This window comes from Myotis daubentonii, chromosome 2 (genome assembly GCF_963259705.1).
Source record: "Myotis daubentonii chromosome 2, mMyoDau2.1, whole genome shotgun sequence".
Lineage (NCBI taxonomy): Eukaryota > Metazoa > Chordata > Mammalia > Chiroptera > Vespertilionidae > Myotis > Myotis daubentonii.
Window position 1 is genome coordinate 166,326,530 of NC_081841.1, and position 17,317 is coordinate 166,343,846.

Sequence of the window (17,317 nt, forward strand, 5' to 3'; positions counted from 1 at the left end):
TAAATATTTTCCACTGAGAGTCAATGTACACAGAGAATGACTAATGACTAATAATTGCCTGCTAAGTTGGCTATAGCAATGGATAAATTATATTCTTAGATTTTTCCTTATCCTAAATGTTACAGAAAATCTATATCATATTTTATGGTGATTAGTAGCTTTTGCCAGATCTGTGTGTGTGTGTGTGTGTGTGTGTGTGTGTGTGTGTGTGTGGTGTGAGAGAAAGTTCAAAATCAGACAGAGTCTAGTGTACTACAAGTAAGCAGAACTCTTGAAATAACTTTCTAAATGATATAGACTGTTTAAAATAATATGGTAAAATGGGATCAAGGTTAGTGGACACAGAGTATGGTAATAAATGCTAAAATGAGATCTCCAAGTTCATAGATGACAAATAATAATAGAATAATAAAATACATAACATACATGAAAATTATTTTAAGTAATGGTAAGAAATAGAAGGGAAGAGATCACACCATCTTTACTGGGGAACATAGACTCTACTAAATCCAGAAAAGTCCATGAATCATACCAGATTTATTTATTTTTTAAATTTACATAGCATTTCCCCAGATCTCACTTGCTATAACCACTCTTTAGATACCACAGAGAAGTGTTAGAAAATCTCTTTCAGTTGAATAATCCTATGTTCTAAGCCATCATCTAGACTTGATGGCCCAAGATAATTATTAGTAAAAATCTCTTCTACTGAGGTTAAAATGAGTAAACAGCAGGTATTCTCAACACTGCCTGCACTGCCTTCCTCTGAGTGTTCCTGGAAATGGCAAGCTCAAGTTATGATAGCAGTGAGCATAATATTTGAGGAAATCTCAGACTTATTGAGCATGAATTAGATAAAGAAAGTGCGAGTCTCACATTGATTCCGGTTAATGAGGAATGTAATAAAGAACATCAAATGGAACCGTGTGTTTCTTCAATCTCAGAAGCCAAATTAAAGACGCCTAGAACAAATGATAAAGTTTATTTTCCTCAAACGAATGAACAATTCAAAGCTTGCCCACAGCAATCCTTTCCTTGTCAACCATTTTGCTTTCGATTAATAAAGTGCATCTCAATACTTTACAGAGCTGGTGCCCACAATTGAATTTGAGTATCAATGGCAAGAAAATAAAGGTTTATATGAGGCTCAGGGAACATGCTTATTCTGAAGAAAAACAAGTGAGTGAGGAGTATGGAGACAGTGTGAAGAGCATTGCTGAGACACCACAGGAGGCCACACGGCAGTCATGTTCATGTTTGGGGGAAATGCAAGCTGATGACCAAGAGGGCAAGGAGTGAGAAAAGTTGTCAGGTGAGTAAGAGAGAGGGAGGGACCGGTACAGTTGAAGGGACAACTTCAGCTCAGGAGGCCATGCTGGCAGCAGGGTCAAGAATTGCTTCAGGAGTCATGCAATCTAAGGCTGCGAATTCATGCTCCATTCCTAGTCCTGCTGAGAACTTTCTGTGGCAAACATCTGGTGTCAGGGGGTGTGTGGTCCATGGCAGACCTCTCCTGGCAGACAAAAAGGGTGGGGTTCGCCTGCAGGTCCATACAGGTCAGGCCTGGGTGTCTGACAGCGCCAAGAAGAGGATCTCTCTCTGACTGATACCCGCCTGCACTCGGAAGATACTATGTGATGCACTGAGTGTGTTAAGAGGAATGAAAGGGTGATGGGAAGATTAATTAAAACAAGGAAGAAAAAACAACCTGGTTTGAACACCTTCAACAAATAGTGGAGAGCTCACAGCTCAATTAACTTGTAACCCAGTGATTGCTGCGCTCGGTCCTGAACATCCTCAGCGCTTCCTGAAGCCTTGAGAACAGATGTTAATGCCTGGATTCTGTCCTTGAGGTTTGCCAAAAAGTGACCACCACTGCTGCTTCAGGTGGTCAGCTATACAGAATATTACTTGGTTTTGTTTTAGTTAATAGTTCTTTTTCTTAGCAGCTTTAGGCTTTCAGAGAAATGGGACAGAAAGGAAGAGTTCCCCAATTTCCCCCCCCAATTTCCTCTACTATGAACACCCTGCACCAGAATGGTACATTTGTTGAACTTACATCGACCCATCATTATCACCGAAACCCACAGTTGACACTAGGGTTCACTCTGTGTGTTTTACATTCCATTCTGTGGGCTTTGACAAATACATAATGAGATGTATCCACCATTATAGAGTCACACAAAATAGTTTCACTGCCCTAAAAATTATGTTCTTCTATTTGACACCCCCTATTCCCAACCCCTGACGCGCTGATATTTTTACTGTACCCATAGCTTTGCCTTTCCCAGAATTCCATACAGTTTGAATCATATGGTAGCCTTTTCATATTCACTTATTTCACAGCAATATTCATTTAAAAGCCATGTCTTTTCATGGCTTGGTAGCCCACTTGCTGTTGGCACAAATATTCCATTGTCAGGATGTACCATAACTTGTCTATGCATTCACATATTGAAGGCCATCTTGGTTGCTTCCAAAATTTGGGAATTATGAATAAAACTGCTATTTAAAAAACTCTTTTACTATCAAAATGCCATTAGAATAAATGATACATTGGATATTAACCTACCCTCTGCAGAAGAGGAAGGTAAATAGAAATAACAGAAATGGAATTTTATCTCCCACCATTAACACCCATGTTAAAATCTGTTTGTGCTGACTTGGAGGAAGACTGAATTTTTCACTGAGCAAGAACAAACAGCTTCTACTGAACTAAAGGGCAAGGCAAGGAGGAAAGCAGTGGGAAGAAAAACTACAGTGTTTGCTGGAGTGTGTCCTTCAATGAAGGCATCCCTGCTCAAGGTCTCCGTTCCTGACTCATCAGCTAATTCCCTTAAAGGCTTGGAGCCAGTGATTCTCTCTGCGGCAGGCAAAATTTGTCCGTGGTGGAGGTCAGTGCAAATGGAAGCATATGAGGAACATACTCCCACGCTCACATTTTTTTTTTTAATGAACATCTGTTCTCTTAGAATCAGGAGAGCTAATATCACGGGAAGTAAAGGCTATTTCCTAGACTGGTATGTTGCCCAATACCACATCCTGAGGTGCTGAGAAGAGAAAGGACAGCTGTGAAGGTACCAGCGCCAGCTGCTAGGAGCCTGTTTCCATGATTTTTATGATCAAATGTATGAAATTGGGTATGTAAGAGCTGCATGGAGACTTGAACTTCCAAAGCCTTCTTTAGAGAAATCACAGAGGCAGAAAATAAATTTATAAGAAATAGAAAATAAAAATTCTAATAATAAGAAAAAGTGAAATTCTTTCACTTCTTATTTTGTAAATGTTTACCAAACAGTGTGTAAACAGGATTTTGCTCTGAGTATTTGCAATGTTTTGCTTCTCTAAGATTGGTTCTCATAATCTAAGTTGATAAGAAGTTATTTTTTTACTTTACAGTTTCAACATAGATCAAAATCTTGGAGTCATCTTGGACACTTTCCTCTGACATTCTAATTTCGATTAGTTATCACTCTAAGTTTCCTTTGATTCTATCCTTACAAGTACAACCAGTTTTCCTCATTTAAACAATCCTGGATGCTGCCATCAACTAAATTTTCTTAAAGCAACACTCTCTAAACATTCTGGCTCAAAATCCTTCAATGAATTCTCCTTGGTTTTCAGTTAATGCTTAAACTATTTATTTTAGCATTTAAGGCCCTTAAAAATTTGCTACAAATTTTCCAATAGTGTCTTCTATACTTCCTTTACATAAATTTCATATTCCAGGCAAATTGGAATATTTAATATGGCAGGAAGGGTCCTTCACAAGTCCGTATACTCAGTTGTACCACATGAACTGTCTGTTCTACCCATGTAAAACCATCTATTCTTCCTCTAATGCTTCTGGAGGATTCATTTTTTTATGTTTTTGCAAAATGTTGCTCACTCAAATATCCCTTTTCCTTTATATGTTTAAATTCTACTCATCTCTCCTAAACTAAATCAAGAACAGCTTGGAGACCCATCCATATTATCCAAGCAGAAATGATCATTCCATCCTTTTGACCATCCCTGTATTCACTGCATTTCTTTATAAGCATGCTTATGGCAATATACTGTGGTAATAGATTTACTTCTCTCTTTCTGCCTTCCTAGACTGATGAGCATCTTGGGAGCTAGAACACTCTTTCATTCATCTTTGTAAATCTCATGGTCTTGGCAGAGTTCCTGGCACACAGTAGGTTCTCAGAAAATTAATGCTGACCGTGTGACTATTTCTTGTTCCTTGGCATTTTTAAAATCTCAGTACTATAAGGACACATATGTAACACCTTAATCAATAAAGAAATTAAAAAAAAATAAAAAGAAAAGAAAAAATAAAATAAAATGTCAGTACTATTTTTGATGCCATTTCCTCTTAATACAATGTTTTTTGATGCCCCCCTCTGTGCGTGCTTCAGCTGCTCATATAAGAAAATGCATGGGCTTTGAACTGAAGCAGTATTTGGTTTGAGAGCCATCACTCTACTTCCCATCTGTTATATGCTTTCAAGGCCACCTATGCATAAATATATCACTTGATGTCATATCTCTTTCTTTACATCATAGACATAACCACCTGGCTGATAATTACATAACACAAACCCATATTTAAGCAATATCTTTGTAAATGAACATGGGAGGTACTCCATAACTGTTACTGAACATGAACTGATGTCTTTATTTCCATCTTTTGACATTTCACTACCTGGAACAGCTATGTGCCACTGACAACGATTAAAAACCTTATAAGCGTAGTGAAAGTGGGAAACCTTTTACTTGCACACTCTTTTTTTAGTTGTGTAAGCTTTAGGTCTTTCACTGTTTAGTTATTTATTTCCTGAGAAAAATCTATATTTTCTCTGACCTTAATATTGTTCTAAGTCAATTCTGAATCTGTAAAAATATTTCCCTTTACATCTTCTCATTTTAAGATTACCTTTCATATAGAATCATATTATAGGATCTAAGTCATCTTCAGTTTTTTCTTCCTAGTCATATGCTTAGTTATTTCTGAATGAATTAACATAGCTTAAGCCTAATATTTTCTTTTCTTACAGAAACTCTGCCTTTTTCATACCTGTTATGTTTGTTTCATTGCCCATTCATTAATATAACCTCCACATGTTAAGTAAGAAATTGATACTCCATTGGTCTATATATTTCAACCTAACATTTTATTACCTTTTTGGGGATTTGATTCATATTAGCAATCTTATAGTCCTAGAGTATGGTAGAAGTAGAAAAATAAATTTTACCTGCCAGCCAAGAGTTTCATATTTTCATCTCTGTATTTTTAAACCTTTTTTCATGGATATAATCCAATGCTAGTAAATTATGTTGCTATATATGATGAATTTTACATGATGTTGTAATATTTTAACTTCTAATAAATATACATAAATGCCAGTCAGATGTTTTCCTCAATGAAGACCAAGACACACAGTTCAATACCAATCTCTACCAGCCCATTCCCTCGATATTCCCTACCTCAATGGTACACATCAGTGTCTGACATACAAAATAGTTCACTTATTTTTGTTTACTATTTGTCTTTCCACATTGTTATGTAAGGGGAATGTAGTCAGGGACTTGAGACTATTTTGTTCTTTAATTGTTATATTATACTCTAGAACCTAGAACAGTACTTGACATAGAATAGTTATACAATAAAAATTTGTTGAATAAGTGAATTTATTTTTTGTTACTTTTATTTATTTCTAACCATGTCTTCCATATATTAATCATTAAATACCACTGCTGTTTTTCTCCTATTGATGAATTGCATCTTTTACATTTGCTTACACATTTCCCTGCCATTCTTCTAGTTGGTTCTTTGTTCATTCTCTCTTGAATATCCAATATATTTTTTTCATTGTTTATGTCACTGAAAGGAAATTTTAGAAGGGACTTGGGATAGATAAACCAAATAAGTATTTTATTAATGTCTTGTGCAGAGAAAGTAAATGATAAGATCCAATAAATCTATGAGCCAAAAAAGCATTGTACATCCCAGAAATGAGCTGGTATGGCCTCTCGAGTGAAGTGGAGTAGAGGAGAGAACCAGTTGGTACTTAAGCTGATTCCATTTGACTTATTAACACAACAGCCTTGCTTTCTCCTTAGGAATTACCATCATTTTCATAATTACAGTTATTTTATAACATGTTTTCATTCACTGCTGATAGTTTAAGACTGGTTATTTTTAGTTTATATGTGTTAGATAAAATTATGCCATATGCCATGGTTCTTATGTCAGTCTATAACAGAGGGTAGACATCGCAAAAATAATTTTTATAAATGCTTATGAATATAAAAAATCCTGAATTTTTAACACTTGGTAATTTTCAATGACACCCTTCAAAATTGTGAAAAGGATTCCTTGATTCAATTAATTTGATGTGTTAAATTTAAATGCCAGGATCCAACAAAACAGGATTTCTTGCAAATAACTTTAGAGTTAGCCACATGAAATTCAGTAGGACTATATTAAACCTTTGATAAGGATGCATAGTCCCAAAGTATAGCAAAGACTAAAAATTAAAATTAGGCACATTTACATGCATACCCAGAAGTAACTGATTTTCAGGGGGGCAAGTATGAAACACAGAAAATTCGATTTGTTTCTCTGCCAATTTCTTGCTATGTTTCTTCATTCAAGCCATAATTGCATTGCTAAAGATTCTACTGTGGCAAGTGAAAAGATGAATGGAATTTAGGTCTCTTTTGTGAGCTCTAAGAGGAAAGAAAAAGGACACAGTAAAGCTTGTATTGACCCAACTCCAAATCCAGTGTATCTAATGAGAAAATTGTTCATTCAGATGAAAGCCAAAAAGCATCTCAGCCTAATGTGGCTGAAACAGCAAAATCAATTCTGAGCACAACAGCCCTGTTTAGCAAATGTTTAAAGGAGAAAACAAAAGCCCTGCACAAATAAATAAATAATATTAAGAGTAAGAGTTATGTAGCCTTTGCCCAATATCCCTTTTATGATATGCTTTTTTATATGTTTCATTGCTGGCAAAATAAATATGAATTTGTATTCATTCATTAAAAAGAAAATAACTATCTTACTAAAACAGTGGTTCTCCTATAACAGTTATTTTTGACATCACAATTAATTTATGCCTCTGACCTAACCTTTCTTTCTAAAGACAAGATGGATTTACTGTCCCTATTAATAATATCTTATCTTACTTTCCTAGCATAAATAATTCTTGTGCATATTTAAGCTTCACCTCTGTTTTGATTAAACATTTTTATTTATCAATTATAATGGACACTCAATGTTATTTTAGTTTTAGGTATTAGACATTTATATAATTTACAAAGTGATCCTCCTGATACGTCTAATTGTTTTGATTTTTATTGGCTGATATTTTGCTTACTGCCAATTTCAAAAAAGAATAAAGCAATATTTAAATTGATTTCTATGACTCATTTCAGGAAGAAAATATTTTTAAATGACTGATTATATGATGTTACAAAAGAAATATGCCAATGCACTTATATTTCTTATTAGCTTTATTGGACAATGAATCACAGTTTGTTAGTGGTTGTCTAATATTTGTTATTAAATTTTTGCCGGATATATGCAATATAAGTTATTTCCATTGTATATCTCTTTGTTATCCACATTTTGATAGATAAGATCTAGATTTAGTAATTGTCAATCAATATAAGCCTTTGAGAATGTCTTTATTCACAATATTGTGCTTTATTGAAAATGTCATCTTACTTGATTTACACTTTCATCGTTACATATTATGCTTTAACACCCATACACAGAACGTGGTGTGAAGCATCAGGCTAGGGTTTGCCCCTGCTCACTCTCGGGCTAGGTCCTCTTGTGCTTTAAAGAAACTGCACAACACATGCAGTGGTCTTAGTAATTACTTACAGCAAAAATACTCAAATAGTTTATGCTTCAATGTTGTATTTCTGCGACAGACCCGTAATGATAGCACATGAAGTATGGAAAGGAAAACTAAAAAGCCTTATGTAGGATCAAACGTAACATAAAAATCTCCATGGCCATAAATTAAATAGAAATACACATGAATAAGATGAATTCATGGGTGTGCTGTACTACCAGCATCCTGAGGTAGTCAGGAAGTTACCCCTGCAAGGTCATATGAAGTAAGTGTTCTGTGCAAGATGGTGAGCCAAGTTCACTGCATGAATATAGAGGTTTGATTGGCACTGTTCCCGCCTCCCACCTGTGAAAGAAACCTGAAAAAATTTTCTAGCTGCTTTCTGTTTCTACATGCTATAAGAAAAGGCGAGCCTGGGGACACATGAGGAAATAAGACAGGATCACCAGCAGGACCGGAAAATTATTTGCCCCCAGCTCTGTGAGTTGATAGCTGCAAAATGTATAATGCCATTGCATGGCAGAAGGACCGCACTTTCATTTTACTATCTCATCCTGGACTGAGGATCTAAAGATAAATTTCTGTGACCTTGCAGGAGTTGACTCCAAGCTTCTCCTGTTTTCCTCTGGATGCAGAGTACAGCAGGCTCACAGCTTAAGGCTACTTATTCTTATATGGCTTTATTGGAGGGCAAGGGGTGACAATGGCATTATGTTTATGCAGGACAATGTTCTAGTTCTTAGGAGACACATGCTGAATGAAATATTTAGTGTTCAGGAGGCAATGATGCCTGCAACTTCCAGATGATTTAGCAGAAAAACTACCTATCTGCCTTTTATCTATCATCTATCTATCTATCTATCTATCTATCTATCTATCTATCTATCATCCATCATCTATCTATCTATCTATCTATCTATCTATCTATCTATCTATCTATCATCTAATTTATAATCTATAATTTTTGGAGATATAAAAAAGTGTGGTAAAATATTAATATTAGATAAATATAAATGAAGGGATATGAATATTTATTATAGCAATCTATGTAGATTTGAAATTAGTTAAGATAAACTAAAGAAAACAAACACAAAATAGGACCTGCGAGGTCTTCTGAGATGCTTCTTTTCCCCCAGTTTCTGGCCACCGCCTCCTTTCCAGGATAATCAGAACTGAAGCCTCAGCCAACATGGTGACCTCCTTCCTTTGCTGCTGTCTCAGGGACATGAAAAGCCCAAAACGCCAGGCGCTAGTCTCAGATTCGGGCTCAGTGGAGTGGCCACTATATCCCCTAGTACAAGTATTTTCCTTGGTATATTCTCTATGAACAAATATTTTTAAAGGACAGTTTGCCAGGTATATAATTCTTGACTGATAATTTTTAAATTAAAATCTATAAGGTAGGAGCATTTTAGTTCCAATGTTTGGTGAAAAAGGAAGAACTTAGAAATCTGAGCCAAAGTGGATGGAGAACGATGGGCAGATGGAGAACTATGCCCAGGGAGCAGAACTGGCCTATTCAAGGAGTTCTCCCCTTTCAGGGTGGGTGAATCTCAAAATGTCTACCTAGTGCATAGGAAAATTTTATATACCTAGATGTGCTGTTTATCCCCTCTACAGTTTAGCAAAATCTTGTGTTTTGAGACCATCTCATTTTCATGTCTTATTTTTTAATGGGTGTGTGTGTGAGCAAAAGTACATGTCTTTTTAGTTCATATGTTTCACCTCAAAAGGAGTCATTTCTTAATGTGATGTGGATGGCTGAGAATCATTTCCTAAGGGGGGACCGTGCTCCTCAAGCTTGATGATGTGCTGGTGGGACTTGTGAGTTATCTCCACTGAATGTATTTTGAAAGCAAGAAGTGTTCTAAATATGGTTGGCCAGAAGGTTAGACTGTGGAAGTCATTGGGGTTACTCATATATTCCAGTTCTACTCCTTTATAGTATATGTTAAGATTGGGCTTCCCTTTCTCTATGAGTGGAAATGACGTGTATCTTTAGGAGTCACCGCATTACTCACTACTATCTTGTCCCTCTACCACAATGATTATAAAAGGTGTCCAGGTGTACTCTTTATCAGACTGGATCTCTAAATGATATGCAATGAAGAGTATAAGCAAGAAATAAAGTTTTGCAATGTCAGAGACACGGAGGGTCAATATTTTAGTACTGCATTTTAAACAAAGTTACACTGGTGTTGATACTACCTAAAATTGAACTCTAGCCTCAAAGGGATACATACAAATAAAACCCTCAGAAACAGAGAGGATATGGTAAGGAGCAGATGGTGAGCACTGAATTTCTTATAAAACAGATTCAAGACAAAATACTGGTTGGAGATTATGGTTTACAAAGAGAAAAATAAATACTTGAAACCTTAATAATATAAAAATAATACAGTTACCAAATTTTATGGATAAAGGAACAGTAAAAGTATTAATCTATACTAATAAAAGGGTAATATGCTAATTAGACTAGACGTCTTCTGGACATCCTTCTGGATGTTCTTCTGGACAAAGCCATGGTGGTGGGGGTCAAAGCAGAGGCAGTTAGGGGCGATCAGGCTGGCACGGAAGAGCAGTTAGGGGTGATCAGGCAGTCAGGCAGCGTGGTTAGGGGCGATCAGGAAGGCAGGCAGGTGAGCGGTTAGGAGCCAGTGGTCCCAGATTGTGAGAGGGATGTCCGACCTCTGGTTTAGACCCTGATCCTGCAGAGGTTCTGGATTAGAGAGGGTGCAGGCCAGGCTGAGGGGACCCCCATGAACAAATTTTGTGCACCAGGCCTCTAGTATCTTAATATTTTGTAACAGAAAGTAAAATAATAATGTGTAAATTAAAATATAGCTAAAATGACTCAATTCATAACATTTGATAGGATATCTCTTGAAAGAACATTCATTTAAAGTTTGGAAATTTCTTTGTTTTTAATTGAGTTTTTCTGTTAATTTAAATATAATACAATTTAAATAAAGTTTAATTAAATTATTCAGCATAATGGTAAATATAGTATATTCTAGGTTTTATAAAATCATATCCAGCCCAAGCTGTTTTGCCTCAGTAGGTAGATCGTGGGCTCTGGTTTGATTCTGGTCAAGGGCACATGCCTGATTGTGGGCTCGATCCCCAGTAGGCGATGTGCAGGAAGCAGCCAATCAGTGATTCTCTCTCATCATTGATGTTTCTATCTCTCTCTCCCTCTTCCTTACTCCCTGAAATCAATAAAAATATATAAAATCTTATCCACCCATCCATTTACCTATCCATCCATATGCTCTCCATTCATATATCCTCCTATTTATATATTCTTCTATCTATTCATAATAGTGTAAATATATATCTGAAATATTATTCATAGTAAGGTAATTACAGTAATTTATAGATAGTAGAATTTTAGTGATATTTTCCCATATATTTTGTTCTTTTCTTTATTGAATATCTTCTTTCTATCATTTTTGCAAAACCATAAATTCTTAAATCTTAATTATTTTTTAGAGGCAAATATCTTGCCTCAAATACTTCAAGAACATCACTTAGGTAACATAAAATCAAAAGTTCCTTTTAGATTTCACTTCCCATCAAAATTATTTTCTCTTCAATGATTTTAAAATAGTGAAAAAAAGACTTTGAGGAGAAATAATAGAATCTGTTGGGTAGGGTACAGATCCAGTGTTTTAATTGTTCAATAGAATACATGGCAATAATCATAGAAGAAGGGATTGGGGAAGTGAGTGAAAGCACATATTTGCTTAAAGCCACATAGAAACTCAGGCCTTGGAAATAATTATTCTCTAAGACTTCATGATCTTCCCTTCACACCTAATTTATCAATGAATACATCCATATTTTTAATCACTGGATTCAGGAAATTGAATTATTACTAGTCTGGTGATTATTTTTTTCCATCCATCTGTTAGTATATTGTCATTATTATTTGAGCCTAGCTCTATAACAGACATTAAAAAACACTTTCATTAAATTCAGGCAGTGATTGTATAAAATCTTAAAAAATAAGTGCTTGAACCAGTTTCGTTCCATGTTAAAATTAAGGCAAAATATGAAATGCAATATAATTAAGTTGAAATTGAAGTACACTTTCAGAAACAGTGGTGTCTAACAATGTCTCCAAGTAGCAGCACTCTTTCTTGGATGATCTTTTGGCTGAGATTGAATCCAGAGAGATTTCTGGTCTAATGGATACTCAAGCACTAGTGCGGTGGTGATGTTTGTTTAATTAGTGTGACTTAATCTACTCCGGGACAATTTCAGTGCTTAAAGTGCACTTGTCAAGCTATTCAATTCCCTGAGCATCTTTGTTATTTTAGAATAAACTGTTGACTCCTGAAGTCACAAAGCAACAGTTGTGGTTATCATAAAAAAATACAGTTTGATTTCTTTATGGTCTGCTAAGAACAGCCAACTAAAATAAAGAAGCTATGCTATTTTATGAGAACCTTATCTGCTTGCAATAATATGCTTAAAAAATGAATGAAAAGCAGCCTGCTTGTACAACTAGTCTTTCCACTTGCTAGCATGAACTGAACAAATGATTTAAGTATTTTTAAAACAATTTAGCCATTTAGTATGTATTTGAATATCTAATATGTATGCATGGCCTCCTGGAGGGGCACAGATATGTGGTCTCTCCTCTCCAAGCATTTGCCATCCAGCAAGGTCCTCCACATAAACAGTACAGACCAGCTTACTACAGGCTCCCATAGTGTTCTGTTGGAGCGTTCACAGGGCTTATTCTTCATCATGTTCTTATTTTAAATGCTTTGTTAAAAGCCCACCTTGACTGCTGGGTCCTCTCCCTGAGGGTGGGAGCAGTGCCCCTTTTGTTAATGGCTGTATCCCTAGTGCCCACCACAGTGATGGGCACATCACTGACACATTAGCCATACATTTTTGACTAGTTTATGCAGATTTGGGAATTGCTACAGGAGAGGTACAATCTAAAGAAAAGCTACTGAAGATGTATGCGTTACTACATAGAATCTTGCTAATTTGGAAAGAATGGTTCAGATTAAATGCATTGAAACTGGAAGAGAGAGAAGAGTTAGGCCAAAAAGACAGAGCATGTTTAATGTTCTGAGGCGACTGAGAGGGAATATTTATGAAACGGTGGATTACTCGGATCCATTGGAACACCAGTTAGATGTCAGGAAATTGGACCCAGACTCTGGAAAGGATACCTGAGTCAGATTATTAATAAGGCATTTTAGTGAAATGTGAAAAATTTTAGGTTCAATTACTAAAATAAGTTACATTTCAGTTGCATATCCACAATCTCAATTTTCCAAAAAACATTTTTTTTTCAGAGAAGAAACATTTTTTAAGTGCAGAAACTGTACATTTTTAACTTTGTAATCACAGTAATTGGCATAGTCACTAGCATATTTTAGATATTGAGTATATATATATATTTTTAAATATATTTTATTGATTTTTTTACAGAGAGGAAGGGAGAGGGATAGAGAGTTAGAAACATCGATGAGAGAGAAACATCGATCAGCTGCCTCCTGCACACCCCTCACTGGGGATGTGCCCGCAACCAAGGCACATGCCCTTGCCCGGAATCGAACCCGGGACCCCTCAGTCTGCAGGACGACGCTCTATCTACTGAGCCAAACCAGTCAGGGCTGAGTATATATTTTTGATTAGGTTGTCAGTTGAATTTGTTAAGTGAAGTAACATTCTTGAAGATATGCAGTGATTTTTGTTTTGGGCTATAGATAGATAAGAGGTAGGTAGCTAGGTAGGTAGATGAGACATAAAAGTTTAAAAGTAGGCACATGGAGAGACAAACAAAAAACAAATATTCACACATAACTATACAAATATATACACAGTATGCACATATACCTAACCACACACACATAGACTCCTAAACACATACATAGGCAAATACATAGATAGACCCACACAACTACACATATGGCGATACATATACGTGTACACAATCACAAATACTAAAACACACAGACATCCACATACATGTTTGTGAGAAATAATAGATTAAATATTAGGATTATGTTATAGGAAACAGATAAAACTCACAGTATCATCAGGGAAATGCTATTAGGAGGAACCACAAATAACAGATGGGAGAGGATTTGAAGACAAATTAGAGAATAAAGAGTTTAGTCTCCGTGAAGAAGAGGAGTCTCTCTAAGTAGATTATCATAATGTAGGCAGATTTCCCCAAATCATATTGTGCATTGCCAAATACTTACTTATACATCACATATTATGTACACTAGACTCTAAGTATGAGAATGGGTAATGTATTCTATTCATCAAATTTGACAATATTTTAACATTTTTTATGAAATTCAAATGCTTGCCTTAAAGAAAGAGATAATATAAAGAAATAGAAGGAAATAAATTATATTATCACAAATCCCAAATTAGTGTTAACATATTGTGTTTTTTAAAATTCTAATTTTTAAATCTATGGAACAGGTGTTGCATCCTGACATTTGGGGACACACTCTTTAAGGTTTAACTCTTTTGGCAACTCTGGGTCTCAGAATTTATAATTTGTGTTAGATCCAGGGATTTATTTGTTCTGGCCAGCCATCTGTAACAACATCAGGAGGGATTATTTAGCATCATACTTCATGACTATACTAAAAGGATTAACCGAGAGCCATAAAACCAACATGTAAAAATGCTATTGTTCATTTAAATATAAATGTATACAATTAATTTTATAGTGATGTATAAAATATTTAAAGTGTCTGTGCCTTTGCACTAAGCACGGTGAAGAACTCTTTCCTCTGATTAGGGAGGCTGTCTTTGAGTCGGGAGCTGGAGAACACCCCTGAGTTCTGATGTGCAATGCAGGTCTGGTGGTAACAATTTCTATTAGTTTTTTGTTTGTTTGTTTGTTTGTTTGTTTCATTTGAGAGCATCTGGATTTTCTCCAGAGTCCTGCAAAATATACCCTGGATATAGAATCCTGGGTTGACAGTTCATTTCTTTCAGCCCTTGAATATGTGTCAATTTCTTCTGACTGCCATTGTTTTTAATAAGAAGTCCACTGTAAGACAAATAGCTTTTTTGCTTAAGGATATATTTTTTCTTTCATTGCTTTCAAGATTTTTATTTTTTAAAATTTTGAATAAATGCATCTTCGTGTGGGCTTCTTTGGGATTACTCTGGGATCATTCAGCTTTTTTTAAAAAATATGTAGGTTTACTTCTTTTGCCAAATTTGGAAATCCTTTTGCCATATATCTTTGCGTATTTTTTTCAGCCCCTCCCTCTTTATCCTCTCTTTCTGGGATGCTGATGACACAAGTGTAAGATCTTTTGTTATTGTCTCTGCACTTCTGTCCCCCCTACCCTTTTAGTTTCTCTCCCTTGTTCAGATTTGCTAATTTCTATTTTCTACCTTCAAGCTCACTGACGCTTTTTTTTTTTTTACTTTTTATATGAGCAATTTATTTTTACAACTTTGATTTTCTTTTAGTTTTTGCATTGTAAACAAAAAGATTTGGAAAACAAACAAAGTATAAAATATAAACTATAAAATACCTTTAATTTTGCCATTTTGAAACAAGCATGATCTCATTTTCTGTGAGATTCCTTTCCTTTGTTTTTAAATGCATGTTCTTTTTAGTCATAATAGGTACCAGACTGTGTTCTTTTCTTTTTTTTTTTTTAAATATATTTTATTGATTTTTTACAGAGAGGAAGGGAGAGAGATAGAGAGTCAGAAACATCGATGGGAGAGAAACACCGACCAGCTGCCTCCTGCACATCCCCCACTGGGGAAGTGCCCGCAACCCAGGTACATGCCCTTAACCGGAATCGAACCCGGGACCTTTCAGTCCGCAGGCCGAAGCTCTATCCACTGAGCCAAACCGGTTTCGGCAGTGTGTTCTTTTCTATGTCATGTTTTCTTGTTGTATTTCATTTAATATTATATCATAAACACTGACTCTTTTATCTTCCCATTTAATTTTTATGCTGAACCCATCCACTGAGTTGTTTTTACTTCAGCCATTGTACTTTTCTATTCTAAAATTTCCATTTTTTTAAATCTTCTATTTCTTTGCTGAGACTTCCTATGTCTTCTTTGAATGTTTATATATTTAATGGGGTTAAATATGTTTATAATTGCTTTTTGAGGTGATTTTATGGTGGTAGCCTTAGAGTCCTGTCAGATAATTCTAACACCTCTATGTTTTCAGTGTTTTCCTTTATTGATTGTGTTGTTCTCCTTCAGTTTGAGATCATCCTTGTTCTTGGTGTAACAAGCGGCTTGTAATGTAAACTTGCGAGTTTCGGGTACCATATTATAAAACTCTGGATCTTATTTAACCTCTGTTTTAGTCGACTTCTTTTGACATTATTCTGGCAGAGAGAGAGGGAATCAGTGCAGTCTCTTTACTGCCAAGTTAGAATAGATATCTAGGTTCCCTACCCAGCCTGCTGGGCAGATGTGGAAGTTCCAGTTCTTGGGGAGACCTCCACTCAGACTCTCTGACTGGGAGGGGCAGGAGTGCCTCATGACTGCCCCTCAGCCCTGCACTGACACCACAGAGGGCTGGCCTCATGATCTGTGGGAGCAGGTTAAAGTTCTGTCTCCATTAGGCTTCTCTGTCACCACCAGAGGTGATGGCAGGAGCAGCGCCTTATTACCAGTTGAGTGAATATTTAGGCTTTCCCTCTGCCTTTGCTCATGCAGATGGGCATCAGGTCATCATTTTTTTCCTGTGGTGTTGGCTTGAATGGAGCAGTGACTGTCTGCGTATCTCACTGGGCTACCCATCCTTTTGTTTTCCCCGTGTCCGTTTGCATCTCTGGGTTGCCACCTTCCTCAGCTTCACATTGTTTGGGATTTGTGAGACACAAAGGAAACCCAGGGCACCCATCCTCATGCACTAGCTTGAGGGCCCCAACGCCCTCCCTGTTCCGCCTTCTTCTCTTCATTTCTCAGTCTTCTTTTGTTTGCTTTATATAATAATGCTAGATATTTTGATTGTATTGTATGAAGTAGGAGAAATAAGGAAAAGATGGGTCTTCCCACCTGATGGGTTTTGAGAAAATAGACTTTGAGGAAATGATTCAAGATGGATTCATGGAAAATCGGCGGAAAAGTTACTCAATTGGTCTTCCAGTCAATCCAAAGTCTGTGCAGATTAGTTATCATTTACGCTCATTTTCATTAAGAACGATCAAAATCAGACTGAGAGTCAGAGTTTAGATCATAACAATAATTATCTGACCAGTGTCTTTTTTTTAAAATTTAAATTGTCCTATTTTTATTTTTTTTAATTGTATAGGCTTTTTATTTAATTTTTTAAAAAATCTTTATTGTTGAAAGTATTACATATGTCCCTTTTTTTCTTCCATTGATCCCTTGTAGCCCACCCCTACCCTTCACCCCCTAGTATCTGTGTCCATGGGTTATGCATATATGTATACAAAGTCTTCGGTTGATCTCTTCCCACC

The 17,317-nt window shown here is 36.0% G+C and overlaps 1 pseudogene; it reads left to right on the plus strand.

Moving 5' to 3' along the window:
* Positions 1-320: 320 nt before the first annotated feature.
* LOC132226752 (developmental pluripotency-associated protein 2-like) lies at positions 321-1,734 on the plus strand (annotated as a pseudogene).
* Positions 1,735-17,317: the final 15,583 nt, after the last annotated feature.